At 45.2% G+C, this 22,537-nt stretch overlaps 1 protein-coding gene and 1 long non-coding RNA gene across 19 annotated transcripts in view; one reads left to right on the top strand and one right to left on the bottom strand.

The window, feature by feature from the left end:
• Positions 1-22,537, top strand: part of NCAM1 (neural cell adhesion molecule 1) — a 294,929-nt gene that overhangs the window by 196,455 nt on the left and 75,937 nt on the right. The window lies entirely within an intron of this gene.
• On the bottom strand, positions 15,306-18,546 carry LOC311597979. Its single transcript, XR_014779421.1, has 3 exons — positions 18,207-18,546; positions 17,547-17,607; positions 15,306-16,079 (listed from the first exon to the last, which is right to left on the bottom strand). It is a non-coding gene; the product is annotated as an uncharacterized lncRNA (long non-coding RNA).

Here is a 22,537-nt window from a genome sequence, read left to right as displayed (position 1 = left end):
CTAGCCTAGCTAGGAGACTACCATCAGCAGTCCTGCCTTCTTCTCTGCCCCTCAACTTCTGTGGTTCCCAAGAAGTAGAATGGACTGATCTCGGTACCACACATCGCCTCTTCCTGTGCACATCTCCTTGTTCCTCTGCCCGCTCCCTGGGAGGGGGTGAGAACAATCAGGAAAGTAGCAAAAAGCCAGCAACAGAAAGAGGGAGGAGCACATAGGGTTAAGACTACAGACCAGCCTCACCTGCCAAGTTCTGGATGCCTGTCAGCATGGTCTCTATAAGAGATAATGTGAAGCAAGTTTGTAAGTAAAGAACTGTAGGTATCACAGAAAACACTCAGACTACAGAGGCCACCAGTGAGCACCGCACAGCTGCCTCAGTGAGCCAGGGTGCTGGTGTTAAACCACATGTCTGGGCAATAGCTCTGTGTTCTTAGGGGGCTTGTTTGGCCCTTTCTGGTTTATAGTTCCTCACTTGTTAAATAGATCAATCAGATCCCCTGATTTGTAGCAAGTAACTTGTCATAGGAGGAAAAACAGAACTGTGTCTCAAGTACATGCAGTCGCATTTGTAATAAAAAAAAAAAAAGTCCCTCTATCTTACAATGTACCAACTTTATGGCACATTAGTTCCACATACCTCCTGACAGGAAAGAAAGAAAGAAAGAAAGAAAGAAAGAAAGATGTAATAATTTTATTTAATACATAAATGCAGATGATTATATCAGACTTTGGATTTTAAAGGATGAATTTTTATAAAGTTCCTTCATATGTTCATTCATTCATTTACTTGATGAAAGTTTGATTTCTAGCTCTTTGGAACTGTAGTGGAATCATTTTATTTGCATTTAAATGGAGCTAAAATGTGGATAAATGTGTTATTCTTAGGACTGGAATCCCTCTTTACACTGACCACTGAGTGGTCTTGATCCTTCGGTCAGTTCTGTCTTCTATCCTATAGTGTGCGAGGTCATTCTTCTGCCGTAGAGAGAGGCACTATCAAAACAAAACAAAAACTACAGCAACAACAACAACAACAACAAAACCCCACCAAACCCCGGAGCTTTGCTGCCTATCACTGGCATCACTTGCCTTAATGCTAAAAGAGACCCACATGTTCTGTGTATGTCAACATATCGCTCAGAGCATCAGTGTTGCAACTCTAGGGCCAAATACAGTTCTAAGTGGTGGTGAGCAGCATTATAAAGCACACAGTCTAGGGGCTCGTGATAGGAACACCTTCTAGGTTTACCCTCCTGAAGCCTTCAGTGCAATGTTGGCACAATGGTGCAGGCCACTTTCCCTCACAGACCTCCAAGCCAGTGTGGGTGTCACTTTAACCATGGGGTATCTGCTCGCTGTTCCAGAATACCAAAAACAACTTTAATTAATTAAAGAAATAATTCATCAAAACTTGCTCAGTATTCTGTGGTTGTACTCAAAGGGATCAACACCAACTGTAGCCAAAAGCAGACCCATGGGCAGATGAATCCTTTGGGCAATGGTACACAGAATCTCTTCCTGTGGGGAGAGACATGGTCCATACCCAGGTGGGAACCTGGGTTCTGTGCATCTTCTTTACCCAGTTCTCACAACTGAAGGTCAAAGTCTGCCTGGCACCCAATCTCCAGAACCATTCCAGGTTTACAAGCAGACTTCCTAGTGTGGAACCAGGGTGAGAAGTTTGAAAGTTTGCTGGTTTCATTGCATTGCATAATAAATACACGGGGAGGGGGGTCCTTTCTCATTCTTCTTCTTGTTATCCAATAGCTTGATTTTTCTTGTCTTTATTTACAAAGTTGTACCACATCTTTCAGCATCTGTTATGTAACTCCTTGGGAAACTGGAGAGATAAGTTAAGTGGTACCTGGGCTCTGAGGCCAAGATTTCACAGTACACATTTTTCCATACCCAAAAGGAAATGGAATTAGACTCCAAATTGTGTTAACAATCCAAAGAGACAACCAAGGCTTCTTCCAGGTTAGGGTGGGTAATCAAATTAATTCAAATGTATCTCAATGACTCTTTCTGGAAAATTCTACCATTTGGAAGGCTGCTGTATGTATCAGCCTACATTCTGGAAACTACACTCTTGCTGGTTTTGAGTTTCTCAGTCTTTTTGCTCAGTTCACATTTATTGTTCTTATATTTAAAAAAAAAGTTTACGATTTTAACTCCCAACTGTTATTCCGAGGGGAGGCTGGATGGATGCTCTTTGAGTGGGGTAGCCTCCTAGCTAGCTGGGAGCCATATTGACTAGCCCAGGTCTGAGGTTCAGTGTGTTCTTACAGAATATACTGTAGTTATCACGGCTTTACTCATGGCTGTGACAAACTTAAGGAAGAGGGGGGTTACTTCGGCTTTTGGTTTAAGGGCACAGTCCATTATGGCTTCGGGAGCAACTCTGGCTGTGGTAGGGGGCACACTAAGCACCCGATCATAGTGAGTCTACAGTCGGCAAACTGAATGCTGATTTCCACCCACTGTCTGCTTTCCGTCCAGTCCCACCCCTAGCTCATGAAATGATGACAGCACATTCAGGGTGTGTCTTCCCTTCTCAGCTAAACCCTGCCAGAACCACCCCCAAGCTGTATCTCCTATGTGATTCAAAAGCCAGTCCAGTTGATGGTGAAGATCAGCCTTATGATCTTATGAAAAGAGAGGGAACAGCATGCGTCCCCACAGATCAGTTTGCACCCTGTATTGCGGGAGTGTGTGTGTAATTGTAGCAGGTTGTGGTGTTGATATCCATTGCTTAGCAATTAACATGCTTTCTTCCACTCCCCTTGAGATGTGTTATTAACTTTTCAGATCTGTCCTGCTGCTCCCGGTTTAGTCTGCACACAGTGGGAAGAAATCTTGTTTCTTACCCAAAAATTGCAGAGCAATTTGATCCAGTCTCTTCTGTTGAAATGCTGAGTTAATTATATTTAACCACGGACGATGGCGAAGTTGCACTAACAGCATTTTTTAATCAGTGCGAAATGTTTAGCTTGTATGGGATGGGGGAGGTGGGGATCCAGATTGGCTAGGGGGGATTGGGAGACCAAATACACACACACACACACACACACACACACACACACACACACACATACACACACACGTTGACTGTGTGATTAAGCATAAGCTTTGTAATGGAGTTATTACGGGATAGTAAAAAGGCCTTTATTGCATGAACTTGGAGCTAGAATATAAATGTGCCTGCAGGCTATTAAAGAGGAGATAAAAGGTGCGCTCGTTCTCTCTCATCTTTTCGCCCCCACTCCCATCTCCCTTTATTCATATATTCATTTTTTTTTTTCAGAAATAAGTGCAAACCCGAAAAGTCCAGGGTAAGGATGACCTAGTTGATATCAGCACTATATCTCAACCAGAACCTGGAGACAGTTGTCTTCCTGGGTTAATGGGCAGCCACATAGACCTGTTTGCCCATTTTATGATGTCAACTGATCATTCCAACTTGCATTTATTGGTAGAACAATTAGAACTGAACTCTCCCTGGCGTAAAATCAAAATGCATATAGGCTTCACATTAATAACACGGAGAGCAGCTATTTTTGTTTGTTTGTTTGTTTGTTTGTTTGGGAAAAGCCAGAGTGTGCACCTCCACAGCAGTACTACCTCTTTCCTTCTGCCCACACAGTACTTCAAAATGTGATGGGAATTGATGTCACTTCCGGGAAGAGATGACGCATGCTTCCCTTTGTCACAAGTTCCCTGGTTTTCATGTGGGCTCAGGCCTGTGAGTTGGCAGAAAGAACATGAAGATGTGCCTCCTGGTCAACATACATTGCCGTTTCAATGGGAGATTGTGATGTTTTTGTTTGTTTGTTTATAGTAACTGAACCTTTCATGATTTAGAGAGGTAGAGTGCTAGATGGTTGGCAGTGACCAAAAGCCACCCAGAGCCAATTGCTTCCAAGTGTGTTGTGTCAGGCTCAAGGAGAATGAGCAGAGTGAATGAAGATTTATTAAAAAAAATAAGGGAAAAAAACCCCAAAGGTAGGAAGAGCTCTAAGGGAGGAAGTACTTCTATGTTTCCATGGACGTTCCTGTATCTTAAAGCAGAAACTGGATGGAAATGGACCTGATCTTATTGGTTGGCTCAGGATCTCTTCCTCTCTCAATACTACCACCGGCTGGGAACCAAAGCCCCGAACACCAGAGCCTTTCAGGGAGCTACTAGATACTCGAACTATGAAACAGCAATGCTGATTTCAGCACGGGCAGAGTTTGATCAGGGGGAGAAATGGATGAATGGAAATAATAGCTTCACTGGGATGAGGTTGAGGTTTGGGGCCTGGGGACCAGGGATAGGATCTGGAATGCCCTCTTCTAGTTGCCATGGAGCCACGGACGTGACTTTCTGGTCTTAGATTTCTCTTCCGTCAAAGCAAAGTGCTAAAATCTGCACCTTTCTCCGTAAGGCCCTCTCTTTTAGCCAGCCTGGGAACGTGACCCTTGGGCACGACCCAGGCAAGCTTGGGAAATGACCCTTGAAGGCCAACCAACCTCACACAGGGGCTTGATTCCAGATGCCAGGTTTTCCCTGGAAAGTACAATGTTCAGGGGAAGATAGAGTAGGGCCAGGGGAGGCGACATAGTGAGATACTCACTGCAAACCTGCTAAGGAAGGTCAATGTCTCTGTCAAGTAGAGGAGAAAGCATATTCAGAGACGTTAAGCAGGTTTTCCCCCAAAGCACGCAGCTGTTAAGTAGGAGAGACTGCGTTTGAACTCACGTGTGTCTAGTCCACCTCATCCTCCATCATAGTATTTCCCAGGTGGGAATCTGTAGAGGGACTTCCCTAAGAATCCATAGGAAAAAGAGTAATTTACTCTCCTGGATATTCCGTCCTAGCGTGAGTAATAGGTCGGCTTTTCTGACCATACACCATCCACGCACATCTTCCTTGCACCTGTGATGGGTTGGGTAGAAGCCTCCCAAAGTGCAAATGGAGAAACCCTGATCCCGTGACTATTTGCTAATCGGTCATTGTTGGTATAATTACTTAAGATACATTCAGACTGAAGTAAGGTGGCCCATGGTCTAACATGACCAGTGTCCTTATATAAAGGGGCATCTGGAGACAAACAATCCACCAAGCCGGGGATCCACCAGGAATTACAAACGAGGCCTAGACCCTATCTCTCCCTGGTGCCTTGCAAGAAAGCATAGTGCTTCCTGCTGACACCCTGGTCTCTGACATGGGAACTCCAAATCTGTGCAGGAAGAAAGCCACTTGGTTCATGATAGTGTGTCCCAGTAGTCCTAGCAAGCTGTGTGCACATACAACATACCGTAGCTCCTTGTTTCCTTTAAGTCTCTAGTCTCATCCTCTTCTGGCCAGGTTGGGCTGTTGGTACCTCTTCCAAGATGTCTTCATGCAGTGATGGTAGAGACTAGGCACTGCCTCAAAGCCAGCTTGTTTCACGTGACACATGAGTCGTCTCTCTGAATTCCAAGTAGATGTCGTCACCTGGACTCCCAGTGACCACCCCCCCCACCCCCCCCACCCCCCCCCCCACCCCCCACCCCCCCCCCCCCGTCTTCCTCCAACAACTTCATTTTTACTGAGTTCCAGGGTTACTGACTTCCATGCCACAAGCGAGCCTGTGCGTGTTTCTTGGCTGAATGTCAGGACATTACAGCTTTCGGATGGATCTTGGTGTGCTCTTTTGTCTGGGTCTTTTATTTTGCCTTTCATTGTTTATTCACAGATTTTAGAAGATAGCACATTTTGTTTAATTATGTTGGAGACAGACTGGCATTCTAGCTCTTACAGTCTGTGGGAGAGAAGTTGATAGCAAAAATTATGTGGAGTTTAAATTGTGTTTGGTGAAGGAAGTGGATGAATAAAGCTGTTTTACGGTGAAAAGTAGGTATTTTGTCTTGGATCTTGGAAATGTTTTTTTTTTTTCCTCAGATGGAAATGTTCTAAGTGCTACATTGTCTATTTTGTTTGCCTTTTACAAGTCTGACGTTATAAAAAGGCAATTTGTATCTGTATTTGCAAATTTGAGCCTGGCAGCTGTGTTTTGAAGGTTTAATCTGGGACTAACTGAACTGCAGATGATGTGGAGTCGTTTTTCCCCGTGATGTTGTCAAGTTCCACTTATCAAAAATACTGCATGTGAGAGAGGGGGCAAAAAAAAATGGGGAAGTCTAGAGTTCAGTTCCCAGGGCCTCCTTCAGGGAGTCTCAACCACCTGTAGCTGGTGCTCCGGAGGATCAAAAACTCCCTCTACTCACCTGCGTGAGTGCTCACGCTCATGTGTGTAAATGTGCGCAAGACACACACACGCGCGCGCACACACACACACACGCACACACACACACACACAGAGAGAGAGATTAAAAATAAATCGTAAAAATACCCCACATGTGGCACCTTCCAGCCTCTCTATCAGGACTTTTAGAATTTTAGGTAACAGCAGTGCTTCTACTGGGAAGTGATCTTGGCAAACCTCCTTTCCTGCCCACACATGACCCCCAAGGAGGAGGCTTCTCTGCTCTTACAGCCTTGGCCATGTTTCTGATTAGTAGTGGTGGGGGGGTGCTCCTGAAACCAGAAAGCTTTTTGTCTCCCATGTCTGTCAAAAAAAAAAATGTGGCTGGTTTAATTTGAATGAAATTTTAATTAGAAAAATTCTGCCAAGATGCAGGCCTGATTTGAATATTTATAGGTATGTTAAGAATCTCCACATACCTGGGGTCTAATTTGAATTGCTTCACTGGACTTCAGCCCTAATAGCTCCAGAAGACGGAGACCGACCGAGTGAGAGCACGAATTACCCATGCACAGTAGGCTGGGCTGGGCAGCCAGCCGGGGAAGTGGCTGTGTGCTTGGCCTCCACTGTTTTTAATAGCAGCCGTTTGTCCAGATACAGTTTTCAAGGTTGTGAGCATTTAGCTATGGGGGGTGGGAAAATATACAACCAACGTTAGCATGGTACCTGGAACACACAGCCCATAGACACAGCAGGGTATGTTACGAAAGCTGTGGGGGTGAGAGAGGCCACCTCCTTCCAGGCTCATTCTTGCCTAGCTGCCAGGCTTGTGTTCTTGGATTTCATCTTCCAGTGCCTTCTCTCTAGAATACGGAAGATGCAGGCTTCACTGGGCCTGGGTGGGGTCATTGTGCCACCTGCCCTGGATAGTGAGTCGCTACAGGCCACGGTAGAGTTGCACAGTGAGAAGAGAGAGAGAGAGATCTTTCTCTGTTCTTTTGTTGTTTCTGAATAATTCTATGCCCGCTCCCGCTTCTCCAAATTATTCTTTTATGTTCGACATTTTACAAACAAAATCTCCACAGCCCTTATCTTTGTTGTTATGCATTTAGTGGGGAATGTGTGTGTGCCCTGTGCAGCAAAATACTGGTTTTTTCAACTAGGCAATGCATTGTTATCAAGGTCAGCTTTTATCTGGGAGACTGGAAAGGGGAAACCCTGTATGTATAGAAATCTTTCCCTCTGAAGATGTGCTGCCGACTGGAAGCGTGGGGGAGACTCTGGCTGGGATCCCGCTGCCCTGCAGAGAGACCCTGTAGACACACAGCCCCTTGGCACGCCCTGTCCAAGGGCCAATGCTTAGCACACACTGACAGCTCGCTCAGAGATAAGACTCTATTTCACCATCAAACACCAGGGGTTTCTAAGCAGTCCCAGTTTGGCTCAGTTCTGTGAGGGGGAAGGGAGTTGAGCAGCAAGGTGTTTTTGCTTGTTGCAAAAGAAATCTGGGAGGCTGTGGTGAGAAACATTTTTTTTTTTACTCTGCAGCAGGGATTTGTTTAATAAATGATGTCGACAGAGATGCAGCTGTGGCTCCTGGATTTTGTGTGCAGAGAAAATGGCCGTGTCTCAGCCTGTCTTCCAGCATCCCCTGAGCTGGGGCGTCCCTACCTGCCTCCTTTAACCACTCACTACTGGAATGAATTTTACTATATTTTGTGTATCTAAAGAGTGAACATTTTTGCATAGAACATGCTTAGTTTTATATATATACATGTATATGTATTTTATGTGTATATATATATGTATGTATATATAATTTGCATACAGCTTAGAGAAGCCAGGCACTGTTAAAATTTTCCTGGAGACAAAGAAATGGTGCTGCGGGGTCTTGAAGAGAAAGGATACAATAGGGAAGGGACATTAGAGTAAGGGGATCCCAGCCAGAAGCTGTTTCTGCGAGAACTACACCATGCTGGGAGTACATCAAGTACTATGCTTGTATTTTCTCTTACTCCAAGCCTGCCAAGAATTCCATCACCCCCCTCGGGGAATACAGGAGGTTATGTATGTGTGAAACTTACACATTTGAGGGCCAAAAGGCTTCCTTTTTGCAGTCCCTACAAAATAAAAGTCTCCCAAAGTGCCTTGGCAATGAAAGTGCTGGGTGATGCCATGCTTTGGCGGGAGACTGGTATTGCTTCCACTGACTGGGCCTCTGAATACAAACTTTGATGTACTGTATTAACCATCTGGAGACATTTTACAGTTGTTGTCAAAAGGTTGACTCGGGTCTCTAATGCAACACGAGGAGCTGATGGAAGCTTAATAGAGTTTCCCAGCTGTGTTGATTTGTGAATGACAGCCCCACTGTGACCTTTGGCCCAAAGGGATGGCTGCTGTGTGTACTGTTTGAATTGAGGCTCCCAGGGAGCAGAATGGGAGCCAAGCATGGTGTAACAATTTGGAAAGTGCTTAAATTGTGTACCTCAACCCCAGCTTTTGCCCTAGTGGTCATATGTGCATTATTGACTTATGCCCCATTTCTTTACCACGTAGAAAAGGTAAAGAATGTAGGAATTTTGCACATCAGCCTCCATTTCTCAGTCAAGGATGTGCTGGCTAGTTTTATGTCAGCTTGACACAAGCTAGAGTTATCTGGAAGGAGGGAACCTCAATTGAGAAATTATCTCTGTACAATCCAACTGTAAGGCATTTTCTTTCTTTCTTTTCTTAATTTTGATTTTTCTTTTTTCTTTTTTCACTGTTTGAGCAATTTTCTTTCTTTTTTCTTTTTTTTTAATTAATTCATTTATATTACGTTTCAATTATTATCCCATCTCTTGTATCCTCCCGTTCCTCCCTCCCTCCCACGTTCACCCTATTCCCCTCCCCTATGACTGTGACTGAGAGGGACCTCCTCCCCATGTATATGATCATAGGGTATCAAGTCTCTTCCTGGCATTTTCTTTATTAGTCATTGGTGGGAGAGGGCCCAACCCATTACCCATTAACCTGAGCTGGTGTTCTTGGGTTCTATAAGAAAACAGGCTGAGCAAGCCATAAGGAGCAAGCTAGTAAGCAGCACCCCTCCATGGGCTCTGCATCATCCCCTGCCTCCTGGTTCCTGCCTCATTTGAGCTCTTGTTCTGACTTCCTTTGAAAATGAACAGTGCTATACAATTGTAAACCCCCCAAAACAAACAAACAAACAAACAAACAAAAACAAAAACAAACAAAAAACCTACTTTCCTCCCCAACTTGCTTTGCTTGTGATGTTTCATCACAGTCATGATAATCCTAACTAGGACAAAGGTAAGATGCATTTCAGTGCACCACATGGATGTATTTGATTCTACATCCAGGCCAGACTTTACCTTCAAGACATATGCACCCTATTGCTACTGAGGTTGTAATGATGCCAAAAAAAAAATGACGTCTTGAGCTTTCCTCATATCAAAAAATGAGACATCTTTGTTTGCTTATTTTTTTTATGTCATATGCCGCTGTGTAAAAACATCAGCCACTGCACTCCACACGTATCTGCACACATACTCATGTTTCTGTATTTATAAACTCAGCCTGTTAATGTCTGCGTTTAAGTATGCACACATAAAAATAAAGACGAGGAGGAAAGCGGGAAGAGGCCAGAATAAATGACAATGGGCCTCCTATTTAAGTCCGCGGGAGGGAGTGAAGGAGTGGATGAGTGGGAAGAAGAGGAAACAACAGTGAGTAAAGGATGACACAAGCGTGGGTGGTTGGTCAAACTGCCATCAGATGCTGGTGTTTTTGATAAAATACAATATGCCTTGGGGGAGCTTGGGCCTAACCACCAGCAGCTCTGACAGTAAAAAAAAAACGTGCAGGAGTTGGAGATTGAAAGATCAGAGCAGTTTCCTTGGGGCCCCTCTGTCAACTGGGAAGTCACAGCTAATGAGCTGAGAATGGGGCTGACCTGAGCGTGCATGCACAGATCAGCAGCAAAGCCCACACCATTAGCAAGAATACTCACAAAAAGCAAAGCTTCCCACTGAGGTTCTTCCTGTTATGTAAATTAGGTCTGGCTTTGCTTGTGATGGAGGTGTAGGAAAGGAAATGGCCCCAAGGTTAGAAGTGTGTTTAGTGCCCACCAAGGTTGTTTCACACACAACTGACTGAAGTCATCGCAAGGTGATTGCATGTGGATGTGGTCCTCTTTGACCACTGTCTGATTCTTGGACATCTGGTCTACCCTGAGGTCCCATTCCCCCACCACACCTCTGATAACCCCAACTAGTCTGAGAAGGATAAACACAAAACACTATATGGTTTGCAAGGGAGGTGTTACAGAATTTCTCGAAGATTAATCATCTCTCTTTGTTATATCTTAAGATAGGTGCTATCATATAGAGGGGGAGGCGGTCTCCCTCAATCACAGACATAGGGGAGGGGAGAAGGGGGGAAGTGGGAGGGAGGGAAGAATGGGAGGAAACAGGGGAAGGGCTAACAATCAAGATGTAATATGAACAAATTAATAAAAAAAATGGTTAAAAAAAAAAGATAGGTGCTATCTGCATACCTCCCTATTATTGGTTTTGTCTTTGGCTTTTTTTGTGTGTGGAGTTGTTGGTTTTGTTTTGGTTTGTTTGTCTGTCTGTTTGTTTGTTTATTAACTTATTCACTTTACATCCCCATCATAGCCCCCTCCTTAGTCTCCTCTTGTCCCACACTCCCTCCCTCTTCCCTCCATCCCAGTCCCCTAGGCTTAATTCTCACTCAGAAGGGCAAATAGAATAGAGAAGCAGCAGAGGGAACAGGAAGGGAGCCTTCCATAGACGCCCTCTGAAAAACCCCAGCCAGCATATGCTAAGACTCACAGGCAAACTTTGGGCAGAGCACAGGGAGTCTTATGGAAGAGTCGGGGTGGAGGGTTTGGCACGGGGGGGGGGGGGGGGGGGGATACTGTGGTGGTGGGGAGGAGGGGTAAGAAGAACCTGGAGAGAACAGAAGCTCCACAAGAAGACCAACAGAGCCAATGAATCTGGGCCCAGGGGGGTCTGCAGAGACTGATGCTACAACCAAAGACGATACATGGAGAGGACCCAGGCCCCCAGATGTAGCTGATAGGCAACTCAGTCTCCATGTAGGTCACCTAGTAAGGGCACGGGGGCCATCTAATTTACGTGGATCCCCCCGCCCCGTGGTCATTGACATGAGGCCAAATTTACTTTAACAGATTCCTGAAGGTCACTGCTATGAAGGCTCTCTACATGTTTTCATGGTAGCACAGTAAAATAGGTTATTTACCTCACTCCCTGTAGAGAAAAGCTAGTCTATCAAGCTGTTATTAAGGATTGTATCCTTGATGAAAATTAATATGCAGAGGGTCACAAAAGTAACGTGCTGCATTGAGTTTACCAGGAAAATAAAAAAAAAAAATAACACGGCTTTAGAGTCTGGCCATTGTGGTCCTACCTCAACTTCTCCGAACTTTTTCATAGACTTCCTTGTCTACCGGTATGCTGGGAGGTCTTTGTCAGAATCACAGTGCTATCTCAAGTATACTCTGGGATGCTTTTCTGGCTATCAACAGACACCACCTAGACCAAGAGAAAGAACCCAGTTCACAGATCGCACATTTAAACCTATCTCTGCTGGGACGCAGGCAGTAAGTACTGATGCTGGTCACACAGGGGCCCTGGCTTAAAAGCTGCTGCCCACGTGTGGTGGCTTAAGGAGCATCTCCTCTTCAAGCCTCCGTCTTCACATGATATGCTAAGCTGCAGCCATCCTTCTGTCATTGGTACCAGGGAATGTGTTTTGTCCAAGACCCATTGTTTCAAGCCACTTGGGAGAAGAAACATCTCTTAGAGTTTGTAGCTGGGCACCCCTGAGAGAAGTGTGTGCTATAAGTAAGTGGATGATACAGATCTGAGACAGGTGGATCCATGCTGGGCAGACCCCCAGTTTGAAAGGAGGCCTGGCCATGGTGTCTCTGCGTCTGTCTTTTCTCTTTTATCTCTGTCTGTCTCCCTTGATACCTTCATGTTCTCCCATGGACTCTCCCATCTCCCTTCAAAAGCCTGCCTGCAGCAGCAATGAAAGAGGAATTCACTGGAGGGAAGTGGGTGGGAAGAGTGCTATTTTAGAACAGTAGCTTTATAAATGGGTAGTTGAGCTCTGAAAAAAAAAATTTTTTTTAAGTTCCTTAGAGACTGTGTGGGATTTCAAATCCAAAGAAACGAACACGAGATAGACCATACAGATGAAACAAATGCAAATAAGTCCTTTCCTCCTCACCCTATTCTCCGCATGCCTTAGAAGGGAAAAATCAGAGTAGGAGAGACAATAAGTCAACTTGAGAGTAAGCAGGAGTCAGGAATTTAAAAAAAAAAATTTTTTTAAAAAGGAGGCAAGTGCAGGAGAAAGACACAATCAAGGGTGAAATCATTTGGGACAGAGATACTGGCACATAGTACTACATGTCCAGGAAGTCAGTATTTGGACCGAAGTACAACATCGGGGTTCCTCTTCAGGAAAAGTGCACATGTGTGTGGCTCAGAAATGGTTGGATATCTCAGTGTGTGCTTCATGAGCAGAACAGCAGCTGGGAGGCACATGGCAACCTACACATCTGGCTGGCCCTGCCTCCCAGCCATGTGACAGCCACGTCACAGGTTAGCACTTAGCTATTTTGCAAGTTTCTGGTAGGCAGCCTGGCTTCTGGAAGATGCGGGATCCCCAATTTGAGCTTGCCCACTGAAGTGAGGAGAAAGAACTCAGTAAAAAAAAAAAATTTAAGAAGACCCATTCCTTCCTGGGTACTGTCGTGTCACTCACTCCTCAGCTAGCCTCAGCGCAGAAGACGCTTGTTTGGTTTCTGAAAAGCGAGGAGGCTGAGGATAGGGTCTGAGAAGTAAAAACTGCATGGAGGACATCAGTGAACCCCGCCCCACTTCTGTGTGGGTCTTAACATCCAAGGAGTTCCTCTCATTTACACCAGTTCCTCAACCTGCTACATTCACCCTAGAAGAAGCAAGTTCCCGATGGCTTTTTCATGTTTCTGCAGCTCAAGGCCTGTGATGGAATGTCAGTCCGGACAGTGCTAGGCTGGCGACACTTGATTGACTTCCCAATTCTGCATCTTACAATATTATGTTGGTAGAATGAAATTTCATGGCCAGGATATTCACACCGTAGAAGATGGCAAAGGCTACAAGCCAGGGTGGCCCTTCTACCATGAGCTCTTTGATAAATACCTACCAGAATGTCACAGGGTAGGAAAGCATGCATAAACTCTATCTTGTATTTCTAAATGATAGCCGTATCTGCATGTAATGGACACCCACATCCTCCAGACATCTTCAGCATCACTAGATCACTTGTGCTACCGAGGCCAATGCAAGTGTTATGAGATTCTATGTTGTTTATGGAATGGTAACAAGGCAAGAAGCCTGCGTGCCCAATACAATGCAGGATTTTTTTTTCCCCTGAATATTTTTGATGTAAGTTTAGTTGAATCTGTGGCTATAGAACATGTAGCTACGGAGGGCCGACTGCATAGACTTGAGTGTATATATGTTTAACTTGCTTCCTATGAAGGTAGATGTTTATGTTCGTATACCCTACCCCCCCACCCCCACCCCCCAACTTGTTCGTTCCTAAGTAAGGAACCCACCGTTTCTGAGCTGGGAACTAAAATGAGAACACATTTCCATTTTCAGGGTTTGTTTAAGAAATTTGCAACAAGTTGAAGGAAATCATGTCTGCTCAGCTAAGCAATTTGGTGTCTGTTGATAGCCAAACAGCCTGGAAAATTATCCTTGCCTCGGCTCACCCACTGTGCGAGGCAAGGCTGATGTGGAGCTGGCAGCTTCCAGGGGCCTATTGTGTGGGATGCCGCAGCACACTGGTGAGGGAGAGGCAGGTATATGATTTAGCCATCTCTTGCTCTGCCTGCTTTGCTTAATAAGTGAGCATTGCCAGACAGTCATTGTGTGGCTATTCTGTCAACGCCTGGATAATTTCTTCTCTCCCATCCCGCAGGGAGCGGTGATAAAGCATAGACAATCACCACAAGATTTTAGAAAGAGCCTCCAACGAATCTCATAGAAATCACTGGAGACGTGAAGATGTCCGAGCCTCTTTAGCTTACTACGCTGAGATTTCTTTTGCTTTCAGACTTTGTCTCCTAAAGTATGTGGCTCTTGTGACAGTGGATCCCTGGGAGGCATCTTGGCTAATAGAAGAAGTGGGGTAGGAAAGGATACAACTGATTAGTGTTCTAGAGTTGAGAGATGGTTGTGCCCAGTCTTGATGATCATTTTGGAGTGGGTAACCGAGGGCTGGCTGGAGTTTTTTTGTCTTTCCCTGAGGTCAGCATGTCAGAACAAGACCTCAGGTTTCCAGGCAACATAAGTACAGTAGCCGCAGTTACAGCTACCACTGCTGCCCCCTCCCCTCTCTGGCACTGCCGTGTTCTGTAATCCACAGAGGATGGCAGATGCTACGCTAAACATTCTGCATTCTGCTTGCTTCTTCTGATGGGCATTGAGCAGCTGCTGGGCATGGGTATGGATGGGTGCTTGGAAGACAAAATGGTAGGACCTAGCCCTCATTTCAAGGAGGCATGCAGCCTCATGCTGCTTACTGCAGAGGGCCACCCCTGCCTACAAGGAGAAGAAAAGCATGCATGTTTGCTGCTATCTCCAAACCCATCCTTTCTTTCCTAAATGTTGAAAACAAGCCTCTAGAGATGATTATAAGGTAGCCCTTCCCTCAGCATGAGATTTTATATTTAAAATTACATGAAGTGTTCTGGAATGTTCCTTCCTAAAACCTGATATTGGACTCCTAGCCCTAAGCAGAGGACGCACTGGAGACTCACCCAATCTCTGAGAATTGTGGGTATGACCCGGAAATGCCTGGTTCAGAGGTGGCCTCCTCAAGTGTGCAGTTTGCTTTCTTCCACTTCCCCCCTCTAAACAGAATCAGAGCCTTCTGCTTAGAGTAGAAGACATCCTCTGTTCCTCCTCTTAGGCATCTTTCTGTTAGTTGAGGAGCTCACAGAAACAGAAGAGAAATGGACTTTGAAACAGAGCAAATGTATAACTTAAATTTAGCTTCTCACCAGCTGTGTAATAGTGAGCAATCAATTTAAACTGCTAAGCCCAGGTTTACCCATCTATAAGGTAGATCGGTGAGTCCAGGAGCTGTGTTGGGTCCTAGGGATGAGGTCTATAAAGCATCCAGCCCGGAGCTCAACACTTGCTTACTGATGCAGATTCTCTCGCAGATTCCCTCACAGATTCTCTTTACTTCTTGGTGTCAACACAAGAATAAAAATATCCCCGACCAGGAATAGCAATGCTGAGTCCCCTGTGGGGATGTCCTTGTCAGTTTCATCATTTCATTAATACCATAAAGATCAGTTCCAAGAGCCACGATTGGGAGAACCCACATGGAGGAAATCCCTACCGCGGTATGGAGGAAGGGGCGGCTTTGGCCTCTGGTCTGAGAATGCCAGGTGGGAGAGAGTCCTGGGAGCTTCTTGAACACAGCCAGTCCCGGTTCCACGCTACGGCTCCTCAAGCCAGCTTGACTCAGGCCTTAACGTTTATTTGGTGGGACTGAGGCAGCCTGGCACGGACACTACGAACACGAAGACCTGAGAATCTGAGGTCTGGCCCTGTTTTTCCTTAGGCAGAGTTTACAGTGAGGTTTTAGCCCAGATGGTCTTTACTGCCCTTGTCAGAGACAGGAACGGTTATATAATATTGCTTGGAGGGCTGCTGTGTTCACATCTGGACCAGAGAAGCACCGAGGGTTCCTGATGGTGCCTGGTTGGCTCAACCTCTTCAATTCTACCTGGGTGATTTAATCACATCGACAGATAACGACCCAGAGTTAGACGGAGAGCTTTTTTTTTTTTTTTTAAACAAACCAGCCTCCAGAATTTAAACGTTCTATAGATGAGAACACATAGTCATTTTCACTTCAAAAAGTATGTCTTGAAATAAGTCCTAGGGGTGCATTCAGAATATATACTCTGGACTCAATGCTGCTGAACCCCAGTGACAGAGAGAGAGAGGAATGGCAGCAACAATTTTTTTCTAGTTCCTTGCTTCTCCAATATCCCTAGCTGTAATGACCTTACTTAGTAAATGACAGTTTGCCATTCTCAGAGTTACACCTACTTTGGCCTGACATCCATCAGGGCTGATTACCACTTGAGGAAACATTCCACTCTGGGACTGTTCCCTGAGGGAAGGAAGAGCCATAGGAGAAGAACAGTCTGTCTTGTTCTGTCTCTCCAAACTCACTGCCGTTCCAGATGTTGTGTCAAGAGATAATGACCCAACCTGCAGAGTCTTAGGGTTGGTCAAGCTGGGCGTGTGGAAAAGAGATGTGCTAATTGGCCCTGTTTGCCTTCCATCCACATGGTCCTGATGCTGACTCTCTTGGCCCTCTCCATGTTGTTAGCAGCTGCCTGGGGATGCTAACTTGCTTTCCTTTGCCTTGTTCTAAGGTGACAATAAGTGCCATTTACAGAGCACTACTGCACAGGAAACCCTTTGTGTGCCATTTGAGTCACTTCTTCGCACAGAGCAGGATCAAGTGATGATGTCGCCTCTGCATCTCCCCAAGTGGGTTTTTCTGAGGTAGGATCCACTGCAGGATGAGCTCAGAGAAGAAGCAGGAGACTCATGTGAGCTGTGCTTTGAATGTTCTGTGTAGTTTAAACTAGCACGGCAGCCACTGATGGAGAGTCCAAGGACAAAGCCCCACTGCAGAAGTGGGCTGCACCTGCTGAGTGCTCAGATGCCTGGCTGGAGGTGTGACCCTGGCTTTACAGGTGGGGTGGGGCCTCTGCTGTGCCTCCAGGATCAGCAAAGACTCATTGTGGGACCACATGAACCTGGAACTATGTGGAACCTTTGCCTACAGGGCTGGGACAAGCCAGAGCCAATTCACCACCAGTGTCTTTGCCTGAGTCATGTGACTCTTGGGGTGCAGTGGATTTTCCTTTCCCTATGGATTCACCGAGGTAGAGGTACTTACCTAAAACTCTATGATGGTTTTAGAGATAAGACTAGAAAAGAAAACCTTAACTTCCTTTTTGACTGATTTTTTCCCCCACCTTGCCACCCTTTGCCTCTGCTTTCATACTGATTTTTCTGGAAAGGCATTAGCCTCCAGGATCTCCTGCACAGACACAGTGGTCCTTCTTACATGGGACCGCCCTGTCTGCCTCACTGTTCAGATCTGGCCCAGGGACTTCCACTTAAATACTAGTTTTTCTTTTTGTTAAGTAATTTAAGAAACAATACTCACCTCTAGAGGCGTGATGAGTGAAAAGAGGGCCAGCTGTCAGGCAGGCCGCATCTGTTGGAACCTGCCGGCAACAGAATCGAGTCCCAGACACTTGGAAATTACAGAGCCACCTCACCTCACTGGGGAGCCTATTGGTGTGATGTTTTGGCCCCCTTCTTTTCTGCTCCTTGATCATTGTGAATCATCCCAAGTATTGCTGTCCCGTATCTCATTTTGTGATGAAGAAATTTCAGCTTCTAATGATCTGACCAGCCAGAAGCATCCTGGGAGCTACACTAGTGAGTTCACTATGTATTGAGAGCTACACTAGTGAACCCATTGTGAGTTGGGAGCTACACTAGTGAACCCACTGTGAGTTGGGAGCTACACTAGTGAACCCACTGTGAGTTGGGAGCTACACTAGTGAACTTTCCATGGTGGTAACAAAATACCAACACAAGCAAACAGATTGTCTTGTCTTACAATTTTGAAGGCATACGTACAAGACTGGGTAGGCCTAATAGATTTGGATTTCTGCTGACGGCAGCACATGAGGGAAGTGCCAATCAAATCAAGCATGCACACAATAAGCAGGAAGCAGAGAAAGAGAAGAGGCTACCACCCTACAGTCCCTATTGGAGAGACACCCTCTGTGTTCAAAATGCCCCCAATGGGACCCACCTTCCAAAGGTCCTCATTGCCTCCTAATGAAGCCCTCCAGTGACTGAGCCTTTAACACATAGACATATGGAAGGTGGTAGCATATAAGCCATCGCAGGCACTTCCCATGCGTATGTACACAGGCCTCCTGGGAAACAAATGAAGTCTGCATGTGTTGTACAGGAGTTTCTTTGCATCCTTGCATCAGTGTCCTCAGTAGAATGAGCTGCGTGGACAGACACTTGTATGGCACTTGAGTTTCCCTGGAGTCTGAAATACAGAACACAGGAAGAACTTACAGGGAAGAGTCCTTATACGTGGCCATGGTCACCTGTCTTCCACCATAGAGGTTATGTGTCAGCCACAGCCCACACTGGATATCAGAAAGACCGTAGCTCCAGTGCAATAGATACTTGTACAGATGTTTTGAATGCTCACATTTGAAGAAGAGCGAACGAATCACCAAATGACCTTTTCTTTAAAATAACGCACACATTGCAGGGAGGCAGCCGAAGAGCAAGCGACAGCATAGAGATGTTAAGAAGAAATGCTTATCTTTTACACACAAGAGGAACATTTGTCCTTGGGACTCTCCATCTCTGAAGGCAAGATGAATACAGCTAGGACTTGTTAGAAACAATTCAGAGTTTTCTTTCATTGGGTTCAGCAGGGGATTGAGAATCCTATTAATGCGGCTGTCGAGATCGGAAATTCATCAGTAGACTAGAATAAAGGCAAGAGGCAGGTAGCTTCTTATTCCACAGAACTGAAAGCTTTCTACACTAAAACGACTACCACTTAGTACTGGGTGTCTTTTTAAATTGGCATTTTGAAGATACTATAGCAGCAATGTGTATTATTTTACAACTTATAGCTAATTCATAATTGCTAAAGACTTTCTTTCAGAGCCTTGAGGTCTCATTATAGGAGGAGTGCCTGATGCTTCCCCCCATATACTCCCTCACCTCTCTTTCCTTCCTTACAATTTGTAAGGATGTGCACAGCACATACAGATCACCATTTGGTGATCAACAGATTCACCTGTGGGAGTTTTGGATGCAGCTCACAGAGGAGGCATCTCAGTCTCACGTGTTGAACATAGCCATCTCCTGAGTGACTGAGACCTGTCATGTGTAGGCTACAAGGTGATCATCCTGAGCCAGGCCGAACAAAGATGCCAAACTCCATGTTAGGCTCAATGGTATCAGTTTTAGGCTACCTTTTCTTCATTATATCTGACTTATTGGAATGTCTCTCTACTTTTAGAAAATAGAATGCACTCATGTGTCTTGGTATACTCATTGTGTTGGTTCTGCAAAGAAACAGAACCAATAGGAGACACACATACGCAGTCATACACATTCCCATATATGTGAACATGTATATGCATATGTACGCATTCACGGCATGTGTGTATATACTATATAAGTATACGGATTTATAAATGAATAGATTGCTGTAATGAATGGGCTCTAATAGCTATGGAAGTTAGGAAGTCTGAGGTCCACCATCAACTAGCTGAAGGCCCAGGAGAAAGAACAGTCTCATTCCAGTCAGAGTCCAAGGACCAGCAGAGCCTCTAGTGTAAGTAAGCTCCATTCCAAGTGCAAGTGGAGGCAGGAGAGGTTCTGATGTCTGCCTCTCCTTTAAAAAGGCTGAGATTCCATCTTACTCAGCTTTCTACCCAGGACTCAACCGATAGGTGAAGACTGCCATGTCATTAGGAAGGGCAATCTGCTGACTCTGCCTAACAAACCTCTTAACCTCTCCCAGAAACACTCTTAATGACCCACCTAGAACAATGTTTGGCCAAATACCTGGCCAGGTACTTTGTGTGGCCCAGGTGAGGTGATACACACACCTACATCTCACAGTCACTTACAGCTGTGCTTCCTAAAGTGCTGCTGTGACTCATATGAAATCAGAGTTTGTGCAGAGTTATGTCTCATTGCTTTGTGTGACAAATGGCAGAATAGACAGGGCAACTTAAGAGCAATTACAAAAATAACTAGTCTTAGCAAGGGGCTTGAGGACTTTAACTGGGTCTGATGTTGTTTGCAGTTCATCAGTTATCCCAGGCAGGTTATCGACGGAGCCAGTGATCCCTGGCCTGGCTACATAGCAAAATCTCAAACATCTTCAGAAGCAGAAACATGGGGACCTCAAGCTCAAGACAGAGGCGCAGAATTGGAATTTTCAGGGCACAGAAAGGAGCTCATTGAAGACAAGTCCATGAACACTGCCTTTCAAATTCCAGGAGGCAAAGTCTTGTGTTTTGTTCAGCCTGGTCTGTGCTAAGAGTAGAGGCTTCATTGAATGATTGACATTAGCTCCTAAGAGGCATGGTAGAGTCAGCATGGAGAATCTTCTTCCTAAGGCTCCTTAGGTAATTCTGGTCACTTTGCATCCAAATGCCATTGCCTCCTTTTGTTCTAGTGACACTTTTCTTCCAGACTGCAGCTCTTAGCTCCCCCTCCCCCTCCCTCCCTGCTCATTCACCCTCTTCCTCCTTCTGTCTCTCCCTTCTTTCCTGCCTTTGCAGGATTGACTGTCTCCTATAGCTGGTGTCTAATGGAGTCCCCTAACATGAGAGGAAGCTTTACTCAGAGCATCTGACAATAGGTCGAACCCCAGACTCTGTCAGACCTTGCTCTAGACGAGGCTTGTGACCTCATGCTCTGATCTCTCCTCGCTCTTCCCGTGACTCTGTAAAAGGTTGTAGGTCACAAAGAAGAGCCAACTCTAAACTTGAATCCACTTTATTTAACAGCTTTGCCCTGAGTGCAGGACAGAGGGTAAGAAACCATGACATGGTAGGCATGTTGTTTCAGGGTGTTGTTGTTAACTAACTGGCTGATTGATTGTAACTTACCTGGCAGTGTTTTTGAGAAGAAGGTTTCTCATTCCATCTTACCCCACTAGAAAGCAAGTATATAAAACTCACAGTCCAATGACTTTGGAAACTGATGTGATACAGATGTGTAGAGTCTTAGTGTTGTTGGTGATATTTGTATAGAATATTCAGACTCTGCCAGCCACCTGAATGGACTGAGTGAGAAATGCTTCATGACATATAAATCTAGGTGTAGACCCTGCAGTGGGAGAGAAAAGGGGTGAGAAGTCCATGCTGTACCTCAAAGAGTGGGGTGACGTCCAGAGCTTGGTATGATATACAGAAGCAGATTCATGGACCCAAAGGGACTTTAAGGGCTGCTGCTGGTATTGTCTGTTCTTGTTCTTTCTAGCCATTTATTCTGAAAACCCTGGTCCTTAGTAGACTTGCCTGTCAGGTTGTTACTATTTAGTGGCTTTCAATAAGATACTGGTGTCACAAAAGGCCAAATAGTGGTCCTGGCAGGTACCACTTGTTTACAGAAATGAAGGCAGTTTGCCTTGTGATAAAATAAGGTAGATTGCAGGAACATGGGTTCGCATTCTTACATGTTATGGCCTTTTCTTTCTGACCAAAGTTCTTGCTGCTACTGTTGCTTTTTAAGTGTGGAAGACTTCTGCTAATCTTATGGAAGTACAGTTATGGGCCTCACTATAGTAGGTACCTATTTTGAGAACTGTATTGTGGACAGATTTCATTTTGGTACAAGCATCACTTGGTGCAAGAATGCCCTAAACAAACTCAGCACAAATCAGTCACATAACAGGCTTTCCTTTCCACCCCTTTCATTATCTCCTATCTAGTTTTATAGTTTATACCCACTTTTACAACTCCTGGTTTATGTACATATAAACATTAAAAATCAGGATCTGCATGTGTGTGTGTGTGTGTGTGAGAGAGAGAGAGAGAGAGAGAGAGAGAGAGAGAGAGAGAGAGAGAGAGAGAGAGAGAGAGAGAGAATACAGTGTTTTCTTTCTGAGACTGGGTCACTCCTCTTAATAACTACTTTTGCATTCTACCCATTTGCCTAAAAATTTCATAATTTTGTTTTTCTTAGCAGCTGAGTAGAAAAGTTCACGGTATATTCTAATTTTTCTAAATAAGGCCTCTTTCAGGCCATGTCCTTAAATGTTCTCTGATGTAGGGTTCCAGGGGGACACTGAGATGACTTGCTCGGTGTAATTGTAGAGACAGACAGCTAATGGTGAGATTCTGGGGAGAGCTTCACGCAGCATAGGAGGTGGGGCAGCACGGCAGGGGCTCTGTAGTAGAGTCAGACCCATGTAGCAGAGTTGGGTCGCTTCTCATAGCCCCTTGAGATTGGGAGACTCACAGCAGGAGCCCGCAGTTGGTCTCTCTGGTTCCCCAGGAGGCAGCAGAGATGAGGAAGAGGAGTAAGGTATGTGGCCACCAGTTCCCTTTTGATGTGCCTCCACGTGTCTCTTGATTGAGCGCTGGA

The sequence above is a fragment of the Acomys minous genome, assembly GCF_964271855.1.
Source record: "Acomys minous genome assembly, chromosome: 5".
In the NCBI taxonomy this organism is placed as follows: Eukaryota; Metazoa; Chordata; class Mammalia; order Rodentia; family Muridae; genus Acomys; species Acomys minous.
This window is presented reverse-complemented; position numbering and strand designations above follow the sequence as displayed.